General features: G+C 37.2%; 1 long non-coding RNA gene across 2 annotated transcripts in view; it reads right to left on the bottom strand.

The window, feature by feature from the left end:
- The window catches only part of LOC144613049 (uncharacterized), a 204,266-nt gene that overhangs the window by 13,061 nt on the left and 165,598 nt on the right, over nucleotides 1–25,607 (bottom strand). Inside the window, exon 4 of one of the 2 annotated variants that reach the window (XR_013550373.1) lies at nucleotides 22,936–23,368. The exons of the other annotated variant lie outside the window; for it this stretch is intronic. This is a non-coding gene — a long non-coding RNA (uncharacterized LOC144613049). Of the gene's footprint in view, nucleotides 1–22,935; nucleotides 23,369–25,607 lie in introns of those variants that run through there. 2 annotated transcript variants of the gene reach the window in all.

Below are 25,607 nucleotides of genomic sequence, written 5' to 3'. Positions count from 1 at the left end.
CTCTGAAATAAGTTACTTCCTTAAATGTCTTCCCAACCCCATTGACTTTACCCTTAAAGTTAAATTGAGGTTTTGTGATGCCATTCAGTCATCTGTCTTGGGAATCTCAAGACTTTCTAGGTAAAGTTCATTGCTCATTCATTCATGGAGTCAATACTTACTGTCTTCTTTGTGCCAAGGACTGTTACCACTGTTGGAAATACAGAGATGAACCAAGGTTCTTGCCCTCCTTCATCTTCTATTCTAGTATAGATCATATAATTAAGGCAATAGTTAAATGCTTGAGAGTGTAATTCCATGTAGTAAAAAGTGCATTGTAAATAATAATTTAGGACACATACATAGAGCTATAAAAGCAGTAAGGAGGCTTTTATATATTCTATAGCTATAGACAGCATATACTACTTAGGGAAATTGTTGCACGTATAAATTGTTGTTATAGCTCCTTAAGGTGATAAATCCTATTTACTTTTGTCACCTTTAATCCCTCTGCAAAACACTCAATAGTATGTGCTGATGAATTAAATGTACCTATGTATAAATGGGTAAACAAATGAATTATTCTCAGCTATGTTTTATCTTGAATTCATTAGAAAGGACATCCTTTGTAAACAAGTAATACTCCCAAGATGACAAACTAATTTCTTAACCAATACTGGGGCTCTGGCCAAAAACCAAATTATCTTTAGCACATGGATTAGAGTAATAAGATACTTCTTAAAACCACGCATCTGGGCCATTTGATATCCAAGGTATCTTCAAAGAGAGATGGAGCCTCTATTATCTAATCTATGTTCTATAATTTTATAAATGAAGACATCATTTTACTTCTTCAAAAACAATAAATCTGTAATATCAGTTTTAAGAATTAGTTTAAACTAAGATTTTGTTGTAAAACAATTTTCTGGGGGAAAGAAAGCAAATTTTGGCTAAAGTTTGGAAGAATCCATATTGTAAAGTAATTTTAAATGTAAAGTCATTTTAAAGTCATTTTAAAAGTAATTATATTCTGTTAAGTTTCTCAGGATCCACATAAGAGTGAAACCATATGGTTAACAGAAACCCAGGGGGAGGGGAAGAAAAAAAAAAAAAAAAGAGGTTAGAGTGGGAGAGAACCAAAGCATAAGAGACTGTTAAAAACTGAGAACAAACTGAGGGTTGATGGGGGGTGGGAGGGAGGGGAGGGTGGGGGATGGGTATTGAGGAGGGCACCTTTTGGGATGAGCACTGGGTGTTGTATGGAAACCAATTTGACAATAAATCTCATATATTAAAATAAATGAATAAATAAATAAATAAATAAATATCACTATTTGGAAGGCAAAAAAAAAAGTAATTATATTGCCTAAGCATTATATAAAAGTCCATCCTTTTTTAAAAGATTATTTATTTTTATCATAATAAGTATACTCTTTAACCCCTATCACCTATTTCACCCACACACCCACCCTCTTCCCTCTGGTAACCATCAGATTGTTCTCCATAGTTAAGAGAATGTTTCTCGGTTTATCTCCTTCTCGCTTTTTTTTTTTTTTTTCTTAGAAGTCGACATTTAGAGTGGACAGCTGATGCCTGGCTCCAGGTTGTCCATTAACTTACTCTAGCACTGATTAAATATTTTACTCATTCTTTCCTTGGTTTCCATGTCTGTATCATAAGCCTGAAATATATCTCAGAGCTCCCAGGATCCTCTGCCCTCTTTATAGATCTATATGAATCTAGTGGGGTCCCCAACTCTCACTAGTGGAATGTTCTAAAACAAGAAGAAATCAGGGTAAGAGTGCAGCATAGAACAAAGCAAGTGTCCCCTTAGGGAATCATTGTTAATTTCTTTTTGTCGTGTTTTCTTTTTGTTTTTTGTTTTTTGTTGTTGTTTGGTGTTTTTGTTGTTGTTGTTTTGTTTTGTTTTTAAACAAAGCATAGTACAAGGCAATATTTGTTGAAGTTCTTTGGTTGCAGGCAATAGATATCCCGTTATCAACTCTACTTAATTTATGCCAAAGGTAATTTATTGGAAATCTGTGAAATAGCTCACAGAATTAAATAAAAATCTGAACAGGGCTCAGAAAGGACCAGAAGTAGGCCAATGCTGAAATTTAGCATAAACTAATGAAGAATCTCCTTAGGGCTTCACCATAGGGAGGAGTAAATCCCATCAATGACCTTGCCATTCTCTATTGCTCAAAATTTTAAATCTAGGGATAGAGGACTTGATTGGCTTTCCTTGGGTCACCCCTATGTCAGGACAGCTGGGTGGTGAGGCATTTTGATTGACAGACTCACTATGAATGTATCTAATAGAAAAGATGCAATTCCCCAATGGAGAAATCAGATGCCTTTAGTAGAAGAACTGAAAACAGATGTTCAAGAAGCAGAATGCTCACCTCAAGCAAGGTTTCAGATCAAGAAAAGGGTTGGCAAAATTGAAAGAGAAATGATTTTGGCATTATATGCCCTGGAGTTCAGATCTGAGGTCTCCTACTTAGTAGCTATTATATGGAGTTTATTTTGCATTCCCCAGAGGTTTGTTCTTAGGATAAATGAATCTATACAAATTAGTGTCTAACTCAAAGTGAGTATTTAACAAATTGCATCTATTATTCTTGCTATTACCAAAGAATGAATGTGCTTAGGGTATTTAGGGACAAGAATGCATACATATAATGACATGTCACTGGAGAACCCTGAATGCCCCTAAAAGGACACAGCTGAGAGACATTCAGGAAGCAGCTTCAGGATGTGTGTGTTTCCACATACCTGATTCCAAAAATCAGTATCCTAAATTAATCTTAGAATTGCCTACTTCTGTGTCCTCATTGCAGTGCCGGCCTCCTCTTTTCATTATCTTTGGCCTAAAGATCTAGTGTTCAAGTAATGGAATAGAGGGAGTAAATTGTAATATTTGATTAAAATAGGAGATGTCATTATTTATGCTCATTCTATTCATTTGATACTTTCCAAACATAACCACATTAAAATCAGTGTTTTTAAATGCAGAGCATACTAAGATATGTGATGGGCAGGAGGAATCTGTGAAGATGTAGGCAATAAATGGATATATTGCCTACAGAGAATTAAAAATAATAATAAAAGCCAACTAAAGGCTATCTGCTTTTTTTTTTTTATTACCACTATATGCCGGCAATTCTAAATGATATCCAAGATAAAATAATCTCCTCTCAGTAGGAAGCTTCATCTTTTCCTCTCCTTGATTCACCCTTATAGGTGTGTTTTTCCTGTCATATTGCTAAATTTTAGAGAATAATTTCCATCTCTTGTTCAATTTTGTAGCTTCTATAATAACTGGCATTGACTTTATGCTCACATGAGGGAAATGGGTCTGGAGCTTCAGCATAGTGATTTATTTGGTTCAGGTTACTCTTTTTAATATAGATCTTTGATTCAATAAAATCAAATCTCAGATTCCTTGTGTAAAAAATAGGATAATAATGCTCACCTGTGACTCTGAACACTGTGATGAAGATTAGCAACAAAATAGGTAAGATCCCTGGCACAATGCTTTCCACTCAGTCTTTCAAAAATGAAGGGTAGTTATCATGATGTCTTTGGAATCATTATTAAGTCAGCAGATATAATAAAAGTATATCACGTGCCAGGCTAATTTACAAGAAAGCAAAGGTTAACGAGACATTTCTCTTGCCCTGGAGCACATCAGCAACAAACATACACTTCAGAGTGGTCCAAAGTCTCTCAGGTCCTATGGAAACAGCTGATGAGAGTATAAGGCAAGGAATAAAATCAAAACCTTAAATCCTATGGGGAAATAAGCCCTTAAGGAGAGATTTCTCTTTTTATTTAAAAAAAAAAAACTTTTTTAACATTTATTTATTATTGAGGGACAGAGAGAGACAGAGCATGAGCGTGGGAGGGGCAGAGAGAGGAGGAGACACAGAATCCAAAGCTGGCTCCAGGCTCTGAGCTGTCAGCACAGAGCCCGACACTGGGCTCAAACTCACAAACCGTGAGATCATGACCTGAGCTGAAGTCGGACGCCTAACTGACTGAGCCACCCAGGCGCCCCAAGGAGAGGTTTGTAAGAAAAAGTAACAGATTAAACAGAGTATATGCTACCTAGAGACATCACTTAATGGAAAAAATCAAGTTAATCATTCAGAAGTTAGAAGAAAATATGATAGGAAAATGCTTCTCTAAAGATGTTAAATAAAAAAAAAAGACACAAACTAAATTGTGATATGGAAAAACACAGAATAATTAGTGGAATAAATTTGTCAAATTGTTAGAACTGGCTATCTCTGGGTGCTGGGGCCACAGGTAGTTTTAATTTTCTTTCCTGTAAGCATGCAATTTATCACTTCAAAATCAAAAGGGATAACTATAAACTCAGAATTATGGTCTCTGAGCTGTTGAAAACTAAAGACTACATTTGCTACACATAAAATTTTATTGACTAGGCCCTAGAGAAAGTGGTGGCTTTAGCCAATAAACTCTGAAGAATCTTTTACTCTTTGGACCTCTCCTGAGTGAGATGTGACTTGTGTGATTTGCTTTTAGAGAAAATGGCACCGGAGGTTACCTTGCAGAAGAGAGTGAAGGGAAGCTTCAGAGAGTTGTGGCAAGCTTGCTGGAACTTCAGAATGTATTTTAAATGCTCAGTTCTTTACAAGAAATTCTGGGCCTATTAGATAATGAGTCATTGATTTTGAAATAGGCTTTCTCATACCTCTCATCCTTACCCCAAATACTTTTCTGCTTTTCCACTGGTGAGAACTTATTTACTTCCCAGTGCCCCTCCATTTATGAGTAGCTCCAAGAAGACTAGACTGGCTCTCCTAATTCCATTTTCAGCACTGAATGTGTGTGTCTTCAAAGTTCATATTACACTGACCAGAAATATTGTTTGTTGGTATTTTTCTCTTAGTGGAATGTGGTTACCATTATTCTGCTCTAAATATCCTGTGCCTCACAGAGTGCTTGTAACATGATAGAAGATGAATAAATGGTTCATCACCACATGTCAAATCCAGGTAACATTTCAGTCCTTACCTTACGTGACCACTAATGCTGTTGCCTGCCATTCCTTCACAACTTTCTGTCCTCCTTATCCATCTACTGAGGATTGTTCTTCAGTCCTTTTCATTACCAATATCTTGAGTATGTATATTTTCTGAAGTTCAGTTCATAACTACTTTCTCTTCTGTATGGATACAGAGCAGACTCATTTCCTTCTCTCAATTTCTCTCCACACAAGGGACAATGATTTCCGCATTCCTTTCCCCAGCCAGACCTCACTACTCAAATCCACATCCACCCCACGTGTCCTGGCCACCTTTATCCAGATACTCTACAGGCACTCACACTTAACATAGCTACATCAGGACTCTAATTTTGTTGTGTACCTCCCTTACCCAAGATCAATCTCTTCTTCCTGAGTTGTGTATCTCAGCGAGTCTCATTCTTTTTTTCAACTTCTTTTCCCTCTTTCTCTGTATTATGTTGAGGAACAATTTCTTCCTATTTTGTATCTTGTAGCAATCCTTTGATTCCCCTCCTTTCTAATTTCAGGCCCTTATCAACTCTAATGTGGACTATGGAAATAATCTAATAACTGATCTACTAAACCAAATTGTTAATAAAGTGATATTCCTAAAGCACAGGTGTTATCATGGCACTCTCCTGGTTCATGTCTCTTTATCACGTACACAAAACCTCCTTAGGTAGTAGGTTCTGTTCTCAGTGAAGCAAACCCTTAATGGTCAACATTAAGGGTGTTGAGGTCAACATCCATTGAAGGAAGAAGAGCAGGAGAAGGCAGAGGGAAAGGTCAAGCTGTGATGTGGACCCTGTAGCAGCCTCTGGACTGCTCCTTTTCCTAATGCTCTAACTTCCAATCATATCAACCTCCTTACAGTTCCTCAGTAGCTCAGCTTAATATTTTCTGTCTTTTCCTTTAGATAATATTCATCATTCTCTCTTTGATCTCCCACAGTACTCAGTACTACTCAGTATTATGGTTTTGATTTTTAGGTCTATTTTTAGTAGATGCTAAGCTTTTCGAGATAAGGTATTCAACTTACTCATCATTAATATTAGGCAAAAAACATATATAATGTGTATCCAGCACATAATACCCACTTATAAAAATAGTATGGAAAAGATGGATGGCTGGAAGGATAAAAACATTATGGCCATGCCCTCTCATGATATATATGTTGAGACCATTGTGAGATAGTTAATCATTGTTCAATTCTAGAGTAGCATTTCCTGGAAGGATGCCATTCTCTGGTTTTCATTGGAGAGGAGCAAGGAGGGGCAGAGGCAGTGTGACTTAAATAGATGAGGCCCAAACCAAACAAGTCAGCAAAGCCAGGAATGTGCAGGATTATTCAATAGGCAAGAGAGTATTTAGACTCCCACATGGTACAGGCAATAGTGATCAAGACCCTGAGCTGAGAGAGAGAAAAAAAAGGACTAAGAACACAGAATTATGTTTTGTCATAGAATCTCAGAATGCCAAAAAAAGATCTTAGAGGTATTCATCAAACCTTTGTTCTTCAGAAGAGAATGTTAAGGTCCTGGGAAATAAGAGATCAGAATCTACCCATCTATCCACTCATCTATGCAATGATCAATTCATTCAATATTCATTTGCAGTTTATGAGAACCTACCATGTTTAGATACTCTGCTACTCACTGGGAACACAAACATGAGTAAGTCATGTTCTTTTCTATAAAGTAGTCCTCAATATACTAGAAAAGAAAGTGATATAATTAAAAGACTGAAATTCAATGTGATGGGTACATTAATATAAGATTGTCTATCAACTGAAGATATGAAGGATGAAGTTCTCATCTTTGAGGCTGGTGGCGGGGGGGAATTGTCAAGTGTTATGGTAATTGATAATAAGCATGAGCCCCAAGAATGAAGTCAGATATGGAGTCAAAGGTTATGAGAACCAGCATCTCTCTACTTTTTTCTGGCTTCAGAACAGAAAACCTATATGAGCAGAATCAAGAAGATAGATTTCTGTGAACTAAAGGAAGAAGTGGAGTTAATTTCTGACATTCCACCAGTATCTGTGCTTAGCTTTTACTTCTGCTTCTTTCCATTCCAGGAATTAACAAGGGTCATGACATAAGCAGCACTGGACTCATTCTAGATTTTCATAGTTGAACTTACTTGAGTCCATTCATCTGTCTTTGTTTAAGTAAGAGAGAGGAAAGAATGAAGGGAGAGAGGGAGGAAGGAAAGAAAACTTCTAGAAACAAAGACTGAAAAATAGCACCTTCTTTTCATAGACTTCATTTTTAACATGGTTTCATGATAGCTTTAGTAGCCTGGTGATTCCACAAGCCTTTCAGGGATCAGGCATGAAGCCAGTAAGTCATGAAATTGATCCTATCAGTTATTTCAACGAATCAGGTCAGGGTGACACAAAATTTCTCAGATTTAACCTTAGAAAATAAACTGAGAAGAGGTGTTGGGTGTGTATTTAATCAGACGAAAGTTTGCCTCAGAAAAAGAATTAATTTTCTAAGAAGTCATTCTGATTTGTGACTCTTAGATTTATATCAGCAGCTATTCTAATACTGAAGTGCTCTTGCTGGAAAAAAGAGCAGGGTGTGGAAAGCATTAAAAGAAAAAGCCAAGGGGGTGCTTGGGTGGCTCAGTCCATTAAGCATCTGACTCAATTTTGCCTCAGGTCATGATCTCATTATTTCATGAGATCCAGCCTCATGTCAGGCTCTGCACTGACAGCATGGAGCTTGCTTGAGATTCTCTCTTTTCCTCTGCCCCTCCCACCCCCCATACTCTCTCTTTCTCTCTCAGAATAAATATTAAAAAAAAAAAAAAAGCTTCGAAGTTAAAAAAAATTAGGGATGCCTGGGTGGCTCAGTCGGTTAAGCATCCAACTTCAGCTCAGGTCATGATCTCACAGCTTGTGAGTTTGAATCCCACATCAGACTCTGCTGACAGCTCAGAGCTTGAAGCCTTCTTCAGATTCTGTGTCCTCCTCTTTCTCTGCTCCTCCCCTGCTTGCACGTTGTCTCTCTCTGTCTCAAAAATAAATAAACATTTAAAAAATATGTTAAAAAATTAGGAAATACAAAATACACTAAATTGTCTCATCTCTGGTATTCAGATACAAGTTGAGTATTTAAATGGTATGTGCTCAAATTAAACTCAAACTCTACTCAGTTTCACCATAAAAGTATGTACTGAAGGATGCCAGATAGTTTACCATATTTCTTTCTTAACATATTATTCTAATTTTGAAATAGAAAAACAAGATAATGAAGAAATTACTGAAAAAGCAACTACTATTTGTCCTTGAGTTAGTTAGCAGTTAGTATAATTCCATCTCTAGGACCAGATGCTGAAACTTACTGTTACATCACAAATATCATTTATGTCTTTCTCTATTTCTATACTTTGAACATTAGATGTTCTTACTTCATTTGAGCATTGTCTCTGTTTACAACATTTGCACTAAATTGAAAAACACTTATAAACACTCTGGGGACAGGGTGTGAGTCTTTATATCATCTTGCCACAGACCTCACTATGACCAACCATTTGCATGCCTTCCTGTGAATCTTTCATTGGCTAGACTAGAAACAATGGTCAGTGAATCACTACAGTATCTTCACTCAACAATGAAGTTTCACTAATATTCACTATACTTGTTAAGGCAGAGGCAGTAGGTTCATAGAGACCATGAAAAGATGTTAACAAGAATAGAAATAAAAATTACTTTCTATCTGATCTTATGTAAAATCCAAACATAAACTAACCAGGCTCTTGACTTCGTTGGTTTTTCAGTCTCAAAATCAGAAAATTCAAGGTAAAAATCAGGAGCATAAATGGAAATGATTGGACATTTTATCAAGGATTCCACAACTTATGAAACTTTCTAGTATCATGTAATTATTTCAGAAAATACTCTTGCTTTCTCAAGTCTAACCTAAACTTCCTTGTGGAGATATAAATTTATTCCTTCCTGCCCTATTTCCAGACATCCTGGGGGATTGCTTTCCCCTCTTTTTATGTAATACTCTTCCTTGGTTTGAGACTTAGGAAGTTTACTCTCCAGCTTTTCTTTCTATATCTATGGCTGTACTAATGAAAAGAATATGCTCCCATGTATACATTATTGTTGAAAATACTTTTGTAGAGACAGAACTAGCAGTTAGGCTCATGTGTATGTAAAACATTACCTGCCTCTCTCCAGACCCTTTCAACATTCTTAGGATGGCCCTCTATGGTGGCTTGCTGTGTTGGATCACAAAATAAGGCCTCTCCAGCTACCAAGTGCCCATAACAACTCAAGGCATTCCTTTTTCCTGAATCCTAAACTCCTTCCAGCCTTTGCTTAGTCCTGGATGTAGGATTCTATCTAGAATATTGCATACACCCCAGGATTCTGGCTCATAGAACCCTACTGATGCCGTGTCCTTCCTCTCATACTCCTGGATGAGGTGATAATAAGGTACAAATCTGCTTTCTCCATCACAGATACAGACCTGTCCAGTGGATTTGACTGGGCCAATTTTCTACTTGCTAGTGTCACAATTCCACAGGGTCCAGGAGATCTACTTATGGGACAGCAAAGCTGTAAATCCATTCTGAATGATAAACAACCTGGGATCAGTTGCTATGGTTGGACAGGGGTCCTAAGAAAGGGAGGAGCCAGGAGAAGAGGAAAGAATAATACACAAATTGATGTCTTTGGAAACAATGGCTTCCAAGATGTTATTCCTGGATACCTTGATTATATTAGAGATGAGGATCTTAAGCTCCTTGTGACAGATTGGGTGATTATATAACTTCCAAAGGCAACCCCTCAGTCAGCCAGTGCCAAGCCCTGTGCAACTCCTGAAGGGGTCTGTGTGAGTACACCAGTGTTCTTACACTTTGGGGACCAATGACTGAGGAGATCCAAATATCCTCATCCTTTGTGTTCTCTAGGGTAGCTTTCATAAAGGCATTGTTCTCAGAAGAGCTATTAATGGCAGCATGCTAGGAGCACCATTTCCTTTAATCTTTGTGAAATCACTAAATTTTTCATTTTGCTACAATTTTTCAGTGATAATATTCTAAGCATTTGAAAGCAAGAATAGTTTCTGCTTTTGATAGATGAAGCCAGATGGACTCAATAATAATTCTTTTAAATATATTTTAATTTGGAATCCTGCCCTTAATCCACATATCATAGTGTCTCTACCAAAATCTTAAGGCTATGAAACAAATGCTTTGTTAAACTCCCTCCAAAAATTTTTTTAAAAAAAGAGCTGGAAATGATGTCAGGGCACTAAGAAAATTAGTTCTTTAGAGTAGATGAGAAGAAGGAATGAAAGGGTGTTGAGGGTAAATCTTGGCTTTCAGAATAGAAAGCCACAAAAGCAGCCAGAAGGAAATGGAATATTTTTAAACTGTGACAAATGGCTTTATGCTTCTTATATTAGCTATTAACTGCTGGGACTCATTAGGCATAGTATGCAAAAGGCAATAATTGAATGTACTAGCACTCTGCGGTGCCACAGTGGCTTTCCTATTTCTAGCGTCCACTGTAATTAGGAATCCTCCTCGATATATGGGACTGAGAAAAGAAATGCTGTCCTTGAATCAAGCTGGCCTGGTTCAAGGCATTTTTATTCTAACTTTAACTCATAAAGGTAGACATTCCAATTTACTAGATACAGAAAACCTCTTTTTGGTACTTCTGAGTACAGTACAGAAAATCTTCCCAAATGATGGTTTGAGGAAATAAGGAAGATAAGAGACTTTATGTTCTTTCAGAGCTCAAGTCCCCACAGCCTTTACCAGGCCTTATGGCTGTTCTTCTTTGCAGTCCATGTATTCTCTAACCCCTTCACCCTCTCCTGCAAGATGTCCTCTCAAGCAGGGTCCCTTCCTTCATCAGGTCAGTTCCCTGGACTTAAAGCTACTTATCAATCTTTTCAGCCATCCCTACACATACACTCAGCCTGATGGCCTTTTCTACTTGCATTTAAATTCAACCTACCCCCTTTTATCACCATTCATAAAACTTTGCTTCTTTCCAAAACAAACAAATAAACAAACAAGAAAACAAACAAACAAACAAAACCATATCTCTCCATGAATAGCGCAACAGAACTAAGTGTCAAGTCCTGAGTCTCCACTCAAAAAATCACACATGTGTAGGATATGAGGGTTTTGATCAAAAAGTTCTCAGATTTCAGTTAACAATAAGCTTGGAATAAACCTGAATAGTGGGATGCAGTTGATAAAAATCTCTCTTAGCCCTAGGTTGCACTGAGAAACATATAATGGCCTAACAGAAACAATAATCCTTGTATATGTGGTATCAATCATATGTCAGGCAGCATGTAGCACCTGGAAAGTGTGTTCACACCTGGAATATTGACAAAACCAGGTATACACAAGAGAGAGACAAGAAAATACTTAGTGACTTGAAAAATATGCACAAAAAACAATAGAAACATATAGGGATATAGAAGACAAATGGGATATTTTCCCATCCAAAATGGTCCCCTTCCTGACTTCTCATTTCCTTTTCTGTCCCCATCCTTACACCAACATTCACTCAGTCCCCATCATACACCATGTCCTGTCATAGGCAGTAAGGAAATCAAGGTGATTGATTAGGGACTGGTCCCTGAAGTTCCAAGCCACTCATCCTCAGAATCCAAACACTGAATGTAACAGTGCAACTCTGTCACAAACACTTCATGCCAGGTTGCTTGTGATGGGTGGCACTTACACACACTTCAGTTAATATTATTATCTGAATGAGGATTGCATAGTGGAAGTAACATGGGCTTTCCAGTAAGATATAATAGGGTTAAAATTCATTCTGACCAATATTATCTGTGAAACCTCTATTTGAAGAAGATTTGGATTACATGGTGATAATAATGACTCAAATAACACTGATAAATGCACCCAGCTAAAGGTCTGCCACATTGTAGTTACTCAAAGGTGTTAGTTTCTAAACCTCTCTATTCTTACTAGTATGAAAGCTCCTTTTAACTTTTTTGAATTTTTTCCTGACATATTAATCCAGGGCCTAATGGACCTGACAAACATAAGTTAGGTTATGTGTTTTATTAGATGAGTTATAATTCTTTGTCTTAGAGGAGTGTTAGAAAGATTAACTAAATTAAGGAATAGGCTTGCTTTTTAAAAACTATAAAACACCATACCTATATGTGATGGTGATGATGACCATGACCACAATAAGAAGGGCACCATATACACTTATTGACTACAGTATCACAGACAGGAAGTCTAAGGGGTGAATAACTGTTAATAATAATGGTAGTAGCTCACCACATTAAGTATAACAACTGGTCTCTCACAACAACTCTTTGAGAGAAGTACTATAGTTTCCCCCATTAAAACAAAGAGATTGTGATACCAAGGGATTAAGGAATCTTCTTAAGAGACACATCTAATAAGTCATGGGTCTGTGATTCATGGTCTGACTTCAGAATCTAGGCTAAGTAGAAAAAGCTCCGTTGTTAGATCCAAAGAGGGTGGTGCCATAGCTTTGGTCAATGGTCTCTGCAGGCTCAATTCATATACATCAAAATAAGCTGCTTTATTTTTCAGAAATCCTGAGACTGTTTCCAGCTCATTCTGTACATCCTTTGCCAGGCAAAAATAGGCCTCTTTGCACCCTGAGAATAATGGACTGAACTTGGCAGAGATTATCATGATGAAAGCCACCCTGCTGACTGTGGTTCTATTCATATATTTTCATTTCTTCTGTCAAATCCACTTGTTCCGTGCATTTGCAAATGGCTGTGCTTTTCCCCCAAGAAACTCCTTAAGTAAAGACTGTTGGTCTTTCCTGTCACCAGGCTTCATGGATAATTGGGAAGTATCCATGAGTGTTGGCATTTCCACAGCAGCTATTGACTCACGCTCACTCACAACTGGGAAAAATGCTTTAATTTCTAAGGAAACAAATCTTCAGTACAATCAAATAGATATGGATTGTGACAGGCCACCATGAAATGACAAACATACTTATGAAACCTTCCTTCAGCTGTATGGATCCAAATGATCCCAGAAAATAGAGTGAGGCTCCAGATAGGCAGGCTTAATATACCTAAAATGATTGCAATATAGCAAGACAGAAAACAGATAAAATAGAATTTCCAAAGTTTTTCATGAAAATTGAACTATTGAACTATTGGAGAAACTATAATAACTACCATTTGGAGGCTTATTTTGAGCCAGGAGTTAAGTCAGGCATCTTACCTCACTTGTTCTTCCATCCACTGATTCATTCTTTTGGGAAAATGATAAAGCACCTACAGTGTGCCAGGTGCTATAGTAAGGGGTTGGAATAAAAAAATAATATACATGGTCCCTAACATCACAGAGCTCATAACCTAGTAGAGGAAACAAATGTTAGACACATTGTTACAAAAGTAATTTTTTTCTGAATTCAAGTATAATTAACATACAGTATTATATTTTAGGTTTATTACATAGTGATTCAACAATTCTATACATTACTTAGTGCTCACCACAGTAAGTGTAGTCACCATCTGTCACCATACAACATTATTAAAATATTATTGACTATATTCCCTATGCTATATTTTCATCGGTGACTTATTTTATAACTGCAAGTTTGTACCTTTTAATTCCTTTTTTCTATTTTTCCCACCTCATCCCAACTCCCTATGGAAAAACATTTGTTCTCTGTATTTATGAGTCTGTTTGTTGTTCTTTTATTTCTTTGTTTTGTTTTTAGATTCCATATGTAAGTAAATCATATGGTATTTGTCTTTCTATGATTTATTATGCATACCATAATACCCTCTACATCCATCCAGATTACCACAAATAGCATGACCTGATTCTCTTTATAGCTGAGTAATATTCCATTATAGATACATCCCACACCTTTAACCATGCGTTTGTTGATGGACACTTGGATTGTTTTCATATCTTGGCTACTGTAAATATTGTTGTAATAAACATATGGGTTCATATATCTTTTTAAATTAGTGTTTTCATTTTCTTTGAGTAAATACCCAGTAGTGGATTTACTGGACCATACGGTATATTTTTAGGATAAAAGTAATTATTTAAAATAAAATTATAATGTCTAAATAGGAGAATTACTTTGGCCTCTCTATAGTTCCTGATGGAGGAGACAGTTGAATTAAGAGGTTAAGTATAGGTAGAGGTCAGGAGTAAAAGCAAGAAGGAGAGGAAAAGAAGAAATTTCATGGGAAAAGTTCATTTAGACAACTTTAAAAGGCAAGTGTTGTTCTGTTACTGTAGAGCTAAGGACACTGAGGCACAGAGTGAATTTGAATTTGTAACTTGCTTAGTGCTTTACACTAGTAAATCCTAAATCTCCAGATTTGAGCCCAAATAAGCATTTTTCCCTAATAAGTTATTTTCCTTAGAAATTGTTTAACAGAAAAAAAAAAAAAAAAAAAAAAGAAATTGTTTAACAGAATATCTTTCCATCCATCATTAATACTTAACCTTTAAAAAGAGATACTTTTTCTGTTGTCAGGGATTTTTTTCCCTCCATACCTATGGATAATAGATGAATGTAACTTTTAACTTTAAAAATGACACCTGTATTCAACACATATAACTGAAAGGGACTAGCAATAATTGGTTTCTCTTCTATTGCTAGTAAAAGAAGTCCTCTGCTGTCCTTTTCAGAATTCTGTCACCAAGAATGATTTAATTCTGATATATTAAAAATAAAATAAACAGATATCCTAGTTTACAGTTGTGTGAGGTCCTGATATCGCAAAGATTGAGATAACAGTGAATAGAGTTGTGACCACCTGAGGGTATCAAGGAAATTTCCTTCCATGTTTGAAGGCATTTTATTACTAGAACTCTTCACTGTGCCAATTTTTTTTTTTTTTGGCTTACAAAGAGGCAATAATAGTGGTAGTAACACAACTTCCAAAGGTAGTTATCATTTAGTGGGAGCCTATGTACCAGGCACTTAGCATTTTATTGATATTTAAGATACACATTTTGTGGGTTTTTGTAATCAGTGATAACTTAAAATTGATTGACATTTTTCTTAGTTGTAAATGAAATAATGCATGCTCTTTTCATCAATGATTTCTTCAAATCAATAACATATGACAGCATATTTATATTTAATCCTCACACCAATCTATGAAGAAGTCTCAATATATTTATTTTACAAATAAAGAAACTGAGTCCTAAAAAGTTTAGGTAACATGTCTCAGATTACATAGCCAGTAAGTGGAAAAACTGTAATTCTGACCCAGATCTGTTTGAGTAAAGTTTGTGTTTTCTTTAATCTTTGAAACACAGTAGTGTCCTAGAAGTTTGCTTTAAAATGACTTAGTTACCCAAAGGGTCATCGTTAGATCAATATTGTTTTCTCTTTATGCTACTGCACGTGCAAATTTATTACACGTGCTTGATTTCAGATTTAGCCTATTCAGGCACATAGCATGAGAAAATTTTGTATCGTATTGTACAAAGAAACTTAAAGTTCCAGTTGGGTTTAAAAACAAATAAATAAATAAAGCTTCAATAAAGGAGTCTATATCTCAGCAACTTAGAATAGAGGCTTTGATTTATGCAGCTTGGGTCTGAATTTTGTTCTTAAACTTGCTAACTTTGCAAGCCTGAGCAAGTCTTGTACCTTTTTTTGAATGCAGTCTCATCGTCTATTATATGGTGCATGCAATGTTTTTATACAAACCCTTATGGTGTCACCTGGTGACACTATAGCTGCAGCTATAGTCAGGAGAATGAACACAGGGATAAGTCTCCAGTTTCCTTAGCACACTGCAAAGAGCATGCTTTGGAGGAGCCATAGCAGGACACAGCATGGAGTTATGGTCCACGAAAGGATCCTCTCGTCACAAAGTGACAAGGAAATGCAGTAGCTGTGCCGCTGCTGACCCTTCTGCCATGAGTTCTAGTCTGCATTAAGTGATTTGTGCTTGCACAGCTGCTGGTATAAAATATCTCTTCTATCAAACAAAGGGCACAGAGCCACAGGCATTACTTGGTACAAGCTGGAAAGCCAAGATAAAAAAGGTCAGCAGTTGCATGACAAATTAACATACCAATTCTGAAGTTAAGGAGTATTTTGAGAATTTAATTAGAATATACAAGTGCTTAGCACTACTTAGGATATGGTAAGGTTACAGAACATGTAACCTTAGGATATGGTAAGGTTACAGAACATGATAGCAATGATGGTGATAATCACGATCATGAGTATATGAATAAGACTATTTTATCTTAGATTCTATAAAAACATGATACTTTGACCTATATTAGGCACTATGTTGATGCTAGGCAAATTGTCTTATTTAGACTTCATAAAAACCTTGAAAAGGCTATCACTATCTCTATTTTGTAGATGAAAAGATTAGGGTTCAGAGAGAAGACCCAGGCTTTCTGCTTCCAAGCATGCCATGACACTATAAAGTCTTAATAAAAAGAGTCCTTTTTGGGGGTTCCTGGGTGGCTCAATGGTTAAGCGTCTGACTCCGACTCAGGTCATGATCTCACAGTTTGTGGGTTCAAGTCCCACATTGGACTCTGTGCTGACAGCTCAGAGCTTGGAGACTGCTTCAAATTCTGTGTCTCCCTCTCTCTCATTCTTTCTCTCAAAAATAAACATTAGAGAAATTAAAGATAAATAAGAATAAGATTAAATAAAAAAGAGTCCTTTTTATAAAAATGTTTGTCACAGGATCATTTTCTGTATAATATCTTGTGTATTTCAGAATATTTTATGCACATTTCCTTGGTATTTATTTGCTACCTGTGGAAAGTAGTTGTTGAAAATACAATAATATGTGAATCAGAAACCAGATTTTATCTTTCCCCTTTCAAAACCCAATAGGCTCATTAGTAGAGCTTCTGTTGAAAATTCTGCCAGTGGTGTATATTGCTGAGGATTTAGAGCAACTGGAACTCTTATAAATTGCTGGTTGGAAAACCAGCAATTTCTTAGGAACATAACATGCATCAACCCTGTGACCCATTAATTGAACTCCTAGGTATTTATCCAAGAGAAATGAAATAAATGTCCAGAAAATATTTATACACGAATATTCATAGTCACTCTATTCATAGCAGTCCAAATTTGTAAATGGCCCAAATGTTCATCATAGCAGAATTGGAAAACAAAATGTGGTAACTCAAATAATGGAACACTACTTACAACAACACAAATGAATCTTAAAACTCATTTTTTTTTCCTGTGGATACCATCATTTCTATGATGATGATATTCAGAACAGTGGTTGCCTGGGTGTTGGGGATTGACTTCAAAGAGGCATAAAGAAATGTTCTTGGGTGATAGAAATGCTCACTATCTTAATAGGGTGTGAGTTAGGTCAGTATATAAACTTACCAAAACTCATTGAACTGCAATAGTTAAGATCTGTACCTTGGACTATATATAAATTATATGCAATAATAAAAATAAAATATAGCAGATGCTACAATTACATTTTCATCAAACTAGTATCTCACTGTATCTCTTCAGATTGAAGATTAGTTTTAAGGATAGCCATAAGGACAAATTCTGAGATAATTTTTATTGCTTAAGTTCCAACCAAAAGTGCTTTTACCACTATGGCAGAGATTGGTAATTACTCCCTAGTATCTCATCACCCCTTCTGCTTGTGTAATTCCCAAGTTTAGCTAGGCACATGGATCACCAGCTAAAGACCACACTCCCTAGACTTTCTTGAAGGTAGATGTGGACACATGATTAGGTTTGGCCTAACTGAACATAAGCAATGTGTGTAACTTCTGTATTATCACCTTAAAAGGGAGGCACCATACTTTCTCCTCCCCATTACCCTTTTCTGCTATGCAAAAATGTACTCCCAGCAGATGTGGTGTTGAGCAAATCTCAAAAATGCAGATAAGACAGTGAGGGAACATTAATACAAAAGGAACTTGGATTCTCTCTCTGGTAAACCACCTCACAGTCCTGGAAAACCTACTGAGATTTCTAAAGCAGAAAGAAACTTCTCCCTTGTTCATGCTACTGTATTTGAGAAGACTTTTTTATAGCCACCTCATCCATAATCGAATCAATGAAACCATCCTATGTCTGGGCAACCTCCTTAGGACCTGCCTAATGCATCAAGGGATGCATTAACATCTGCTTGAGGAGAGGATTGCAGAAAGGTCTGATGGGTCTGAGGGATCACTGTTTCTTGCATTGGATCCTTGGCACTAACAAATGAACCTTCAGCCCCAAATGCAGCAGCATTTTTGAGAGAGATACAGGCTGGACTCTACCTCCAGCTACTCCATGGCTCACAAGCCACGTCATAAACACTTACATCCCAGGTGCAAAGGACTTAAACAGCCAGCAGATGGATCTTCATAATGAACATCTCAGGCTGCGTTTCTCTGGAGGAAAAACTGTGGAGCAAATCCAGCATCCTTGCTCACAGATTTTTTTTTTTCCTCTGCCTGCCCAGAGAGATTATTTCCTGTCAGTTGAATCTGACTTTCAAGATTTCATTCCATCTCACCAGTTGATAGTTTGTTTATTTTAGTGTCATTTGCTCCTGGTTTTGACACAGCAAACTTGTTATATCACACTGCTTTTTAATCTGTCTACATGATGACCTGTGGGTCAATTCTTACTTTCCTGACATGAATGAGCCTAAGCAACTTAATTAACCTCTTAGATATTTCCTTTCACTTGGCAACTTCCAAAGTAAATTCATTTTTTTTAGAGCACATTTTATCTTCAAACAAGCCTTGAGTTAGGGGGAAATTTTTAGTATCTCCATTTGACAGATGAGATACTTGAGGCACAGTGAAGATAATAAATATGTCCAAGATTACATAAAGTGATGGTGTGACACCAGGCGTCCTGGTTACAGATTTCATACTCTCTTCATGAAGTCATGATCTCTCTCCTTGATATCTTGTTTGAAAGGTAGGATTATAGACATAGGCAGATCACTCACTATCTAGGTGAGAGCCTGATGAGGAAGGACAAAAAAATAAGGGTTTTTAATTCCTACAATTTAATCTTCTTTCCCTGTTTTGGCAAATGGCACCACACTGAATCCAGCTGTCTAAGACAGAAAAATAGATTTTATCCAAAACATTTCCCTTTTAATCATTTCCTACAACAATCATCTGCCGCGTTTCATTCTTTCAACCTCTTTATTATCTCAAAAGGTATGTCCCACTCCTTTATTCTCATTGTTACTGGGTAAGGCTTTTATGATACCCAGCCTGTGTTTAATCAATAACATTAGAACTTTTATGCATGTCTCTATTTTTTATCTCTTCCAATCCATCCTGTCTACTGCTGCCTCATGATCTTTCTATAAGCAGTTCTGACTCTGACACTTCCTGCTTGAGCTACTTTAATTGCTTCCTTTAATTTTCTGGATAAAATTTAGATTCTTTATCATTGTATACAGGGCTCTTCATATTCAGAGTCACATGCACTTCTGCAGATTCCTTTCTTTCCTTTGCCTGCACTCACCCTTTGTTCTGCCTGTACCGAGCTACTTGAGCCTTCTCTGATGTGTCCTTCTATTTGCTATCTCTCTGCTGACATTTGAAAACTCAAACATATTTAGAGACCAAGTGAGTAACACAAGTGTGTAAAATAGCCTAGATGTAAGGTGGTAAAGAGCAGGGGAAAGTGTGGCGTGTGCGCAGAAATGCATTGTAAGTCAAATTTCAGCCCTGTGTTAAGATCAAACAACTGCTCTGAAGCACTATTCCAACTGCAGGCTGCCAGATGATAACCCTTAATGTTTCCATGCTTGCTCATTCAAGTATCACCAATGTCTCTCCCCTTTTATTTTGTCTCATTCAGCTCAACTAAATCTTAAGTACTCAGCATGTCATCCCTTCCCTGATCACAGGCATCCTCATTATGCATCAATCCTCTCCTACTGTGTGGCCCTTTTTCATGCTTTTGCCACCTCAAATACAAGGTGAGAGCCTTGATGGCAAAGGCTGTTTATAACTTGTTTAACCTCCACTTCCAGTGCTTAGCAGACAACTAGTGTTCAATAAATGTTTGAGTGGATGACTGATAAGTAAATCAGTTTGCTTGAATGGGAGGAAAGTCCATGAATAAATGGCCTGGATATAGGATTCTGGGCTACATATCTGGAATGTCTATGTTGATGGAGAATCAGTTGTCCTCTACCATATCCACCCTGGTTTTTTCATGGTAGAAGGAATGTTTTCTATAGCTCTGAGGTGTAATTTTTCTCTTTAAGGTCTCCATGTTCCAATTTTGATTTTAAATAGCTAGATGTCTGCTTTCTGGGCTTAAACAGAAATACCCCCCACCTTTTTCCCCCTAAAACTCACAACTAGGATTTGTTTTGTTTTCTTTTGCACTTAATTGACTGTCATTGGATGGTATATAATAGAGAAATGCCACCTCATCAGAGTTTCATTTCCAAACAAATACCACATTATGAAAAGCAATTAAATATAAAGATCATAATCTGTCTTCAATAATCTATGTGTGTATAATGTAGCAAGTTAACAAAGATAATAGGATCATAATTGGCTTAGAAAATGAGGTTGGAGGAATCAGGACATGAGATGGGCTTCAGGAGGAATTAAGGAGCCAAATATTAAGTGTCTTTGGCATAAGGAAAAAGAAAGTGGCTAGTGGAAAGAATCCTTGTAGGAGGGGTGTGTCTTTATGATCTCAGTAACAAATTAGGTTTGTTCTTATTACCCCCTCCCTAACGGTTGGCCCCAGAAGAAAAGAAAGAAAGGCTCACTTTTTCCCTTGAAAGTTTGGTGTTTCATAAACACTGGGTGTCTAATAACTAGAAAATCATAGCTCTCCTGAATAGCAAGAAAGCAGAAATAGAGGGTGCCTGGGTGGCTCAGTCAGTTAAGCGTCCAACTTTGGCTCAGGTCATGATCTCACAGTTCGTGAGTTAGAGCCCCCCGTTGGGCTCTGTGTTGACAGCTAAGAGCCTGGAGCCTGCTTCGGATTCTGTGTTTCCCTTTCTCTCTGCCCCTCCCCCCACTCACACTCTGTCTCTCTCTCTCTGTAAAAAATAAATAAACATTAAAAAATAAAAAAAAAATAAAGCAGAAATAGGAGAGACATCCAGAATTGAAGTTTGAACAGACCTCACAAGGCAGATTTGTGAAGGGAATAGGGGCATCAAGCTGTTGCCTAGTTAGAATGAGATCATTAAGGGAATGTGATTGTAATCAAGCTACTTCTGTGAATGACACCAGGATCCCACATCTGCCTGAGACTGCAAGCTCTGAAGACATCTCTGATTGAAGTTGGAAAAATGGTAATAGTAAATTGGAGCCAGATAGACTGCTTTTCTCTGAATTAAATGATCAGTGTACCTCAGAATAGAGAAAGGCCTATTGTAAAACAGTCAGGAGAGACTATAAAAAACCTTTTGTTCTATTCCCCTGACGTTAGGGGGAATGACATCTGAGCCAACAGGGGTAGAAGTAAAGATCTGCTTAACTTGGAGCAAAGGAGCTCCTTCCACTAAGCCCTCTAAGGAGTGATTTATATGAGTATTTACCTAAATGGAGTATTTTTTTTCCATTTATTGGGGCAAATTTCTGAAGACAGGAGAAGTAGCAAATTTGTGGATTCTCTGTTGCCTATCACTTTGTGGTGCAGTACACAGGAATCTAGTTGGCAGGCCATTGGACACTAGAAGATAGGCACTGGGACTTTTCAGCTGCATGATTGGGGAAGCATCAGCCCATGTGCTGACAAAATCAAAGGCTAGAGTCCAAGCCTTGTGGCTGGTCATGTGGTTATATGACATGGAATGAACCTTGGCCTTTTGTTCCATGACCTGAGCATTTATACTTGGAAAAGATACCCACCTTAGGTATGATTAGAGGGCTGAGGTCCCATGTCATTCACCCATTTAAAATACCTCAGTGGTCTTCCACTGCCAGTAGAATAACACCCAGACTCTACAACAGGGCATGTGTGGCCTTTCAGGATCTAAGGCCTAGCCACCTGTTCAAATGGATCCATACCTCTCCCTCATGTACTCTACTTGGGAACCACTGTGAGGCCAGGCTTCTCCATGCCCCTCAGCCTTTGCACATATATTCACTTTGTCTTCAATATCCCTACTCAAACATATCTATTCAGATTCTTACCTATCCTTTGGCACCTGCCTTGGCACATTATCTTATGATGATGCTTATGATGATGAAATGGATCCCTTCAAAAGATATACTTCCTTCCTTTCTTTGGCCACTATGCTCCTCATGCATTCCTCTATCATTGTTTATATGAATCAACACAAGAAATCAATTAAAACAGTACTTTGCAAATAGAATGCACTAGTAAATTTTAGGTGGTAGTATTTTTTAATCACATAATTTTGCAATTATCAGTTTATGTCTGTATCTGTCTCCACTACTAGACTATAAACACCTTGAGAGAAGGGACTGTGTTTATCTTTGTACTCAGTGCTGTCTCTCCAGATCTGTCTCCAGTTAGAATACAGATAACTCTTATTTTTATGTCCCAGGAAGGATATTGAATTTTTAAGCTTAGAAGGAAAGAAATACTTGGGTTCAAATCTGAACTCTTCGACTTACTACCTGTGATTTTCACTAAAATTATTAACTTCTTAAATCCTTATATTCCTCATTTTTAAAATAGGGGAAGAATAACAACATCATAAATTTTTTCTTAGGACTACGTGGGGTCCTATTTATTAAGTATCTGGCCCACAGTAGGAGTACATGGATATATGACTCTGACCTGGAGATAAAAATAAAAATCATCAGAATGCTAGAGATGGGAATGTGTTAACACAAGAAATTTATTAGAAGAGAAAGTTCCTCCAAACTTCAGAGTTTATATATTTTTAAAAATGAGTCATATAAACTTTTAAAACAACTTTGTTATTTTACTGTGAAATACAAAAGAATGTAATTGTGTGCAGTTGGCAAAGATTCTTACCCTTAATGTGAAACTTGAGGAAATCCAAACTGCAATCTAGAATTTTAAAATTCACTCCAGAAAAAGTATTCATTTCCCTTAGAAAGTGATTCAGTGAAGAAGTACTTGAGCTTAAGGGAAAGAATTTAGGACATTTAAACTTAAAAGAATAATACCTCACTTTGAACCTGACGGTGAAGGAATAAGGAAGATTTAAGTTTTTGGATGAGGCTGGTGCTCTCTTGTCTCTCTCCTCTCCGTCCTTGCCTCCCATTCTCTTCTCTTTGCAGAGCAATAATTATCAAAAAGAATCAAATACCAAAGGCTTTAATTTACTGCAGAATCACTCCAGGTAAAGTCATATTATTCTTTTGTTGTCCATGTCTGTCTTTCTGATTGAAGAATAACAGGAGGAAATAGCTCTATGAAGGAATGAAGGAAGAATGGCTTCTGGTTATTTACCAGTCATTCCTGGGGGGTGAACGGTCTCTGCAGTGCTGCATTCTACAGAGCATGAGGGTGCATTTAAAATCTTTTCATCTTCCTGTCAGATTTCCTATGTTTTTAGGCACAGCATTCAGTCTCACATATTATTCCTTTGTTATATGTTTGGTTGTTTTCTTTCTTGAGAATAATGACCCAGACCTTACATTATTCTACCAAATAAGAAGTCTAATTTTCTTTGCATTATTTTTATTGATATTCACAAAAAAATGGTGAGTAAAGGAAGACGGATGTGGTGGCTTGCACTTAAAAGGAAATGGAACTGACAATTCAAGAAGTCAAGTGATTTTGCCCAAGATTACATAATACATGACTCAGACTAGTATCTCTAAGCTCTGGACTTGGTCAGTGCTGCTAGCAGGTGCTGACTGGCTGTGGGCAGGGCAGGAGTACCAGTCCATGAGTGATGTGGATTCTGAACTCCAGGCCTATCTTACCAAGTGTTATAGCTGTTCCACTGATGCACTCATGCATCCTCTCTTGTTTCCATTGCTTTTCTGCTCATATGGAAGGAAAGAAGCTTAGTTCTGGAAGGATGCAGAATCCACAAACTGTTCCCCCACAAACACCACAACTGCTACCAGTTGTTCTGATCCTAATTTGTATTCCATACTTAGCAAGTCTCAATTTCTGATATGCATGCAATGAAGGAGGGTGGGAAAAGGGAAACAGGATTTTGAAGCCTTATTGTCTAGTTGAAAAGTGGTGTTGCTCGTGTCCACACTACTACCTTCTGCCTTGAGATGAATGAATCTGTTTGGCTGAGCTTGAGTCAGTCTCCACATTAGTTCAACCATCTTTGGCCAAAAGTTGAGTCAGCTGATACAAATACAGTCATTTAGATGGACTCCTTCATCAAGTCCTAGCAGACAATACCAGAGAAGGGAGGCTAGGGCTGAGAGAACCCAAATAGTGGCATTACTCTGGTAAAGGAGTGGGAGATGAGGCTTCTGGCATAGGATAGCAGGGTTTGTCTGGGTATGCAGGGCATAGCAAATCTGCTTGGTATTGTTCAGAAAAGACATGTTTTCCTTAGCACCTGGGGGCTAAGAAAAGTTTCCCAGTTGAATATGTCTTTGTAGGAGTTGGGGTAGAAAAAGAAGAAAGGTAAACATAAGACATATTTGTCTGCTAGACTAAATCCTTTAATATGGTTCTATACTTTGACCATGAACCTGTATACTAACACATATTTGGTGCCATGAGATCCTAAGTTACTCAAACATAGAGTCAAACTTTGCTCATGGGATTCATTCATTCCTTTACTTCAGCTGGCACTATTGAAAACTTGGTATTTTTCAAGTCCTGGAAATACAAATATGTATGAGATATAGGCTTCAGGAACCTCAAAGACTGGTAGAGATAATAGGGATGTAAATAACTAAATGCAACACACTTGAATATATACAATATGCCATCAGGAAGCAACAGAAAAATGGATTCCATCTAGATGGTTAGCAAAGATTTAGAGGGAAACTAAAAGAATCTGAGGAAGAAATTCAACTTGATTTATTCAACAACTATTTGACACTCTGGTAAGTCCTAATGAGTAAAATAATTTGATTCCTTTATAAAGGATTATTACATTAAATAGAGTTGCCATGGATGGACTCTGAGAAGAAGATATTTGTGCTGGTATCTAAAGGATAAGAGGGATAGGTCATGGGAAGGAAGGACAAAAAGACCATTTCAAGTAGATAGAACAGCACATATAAAAGTCTCACAGGAAGAGGGAGCTTGGAATGTAATTAAAATAGAAGACAGGCATAAAGCAGTAAGAGAAGAGGCTGGAGGGCAGTATCCAGATCATGCAGTGTCTGCTACACAGACAGAATAAGTTCAGGTTTTACCTTAATTGCTATGGGCAGCCATTAAGATGGTTTTAAGCAGACCTAAGACCTGATCTGACTCAGTCATGGTTTGTTCCAGGGAACCATAGGTTAAAGTGTTGCTGGAACATAGCATAAGTGCAAAAAGAGATGCAAAACTGTTAGAATGGGATACAAAGGCCAGAACACCTCAGCTGAGTATCCTCCCTTCTCATGATGATAATGGAGGGGACCCAGCAAACAATTTTTTTTTAAAGAGGAGCTATCTGATGAGATTTCTATTTTAGATTGTTCTTTTCTAAAGATGGATCAGAAAGGGACAAGAGTG

Source organism: Panthera onca, chromosome D1 (assembly GCF_046562875.1).
Source record: "Panthera onca isolate mPanOnc1 chromosome D1, mPanOnc1 haplotype 2, whole genome shotgun sequence".
In the NCBI taxonomy this organism is placed as follows: domain Eukaryota; kingdom Metazoa; phylum Chordata; class Mammalia; order Carnivora; family Felidae; genus Panthera; species Panthera onca.
The sequence above is the reverse complement of the archived record's forward strand: the minus strand, read 5'-3'. Positions and strand labels throughout refer to the sequence as shown.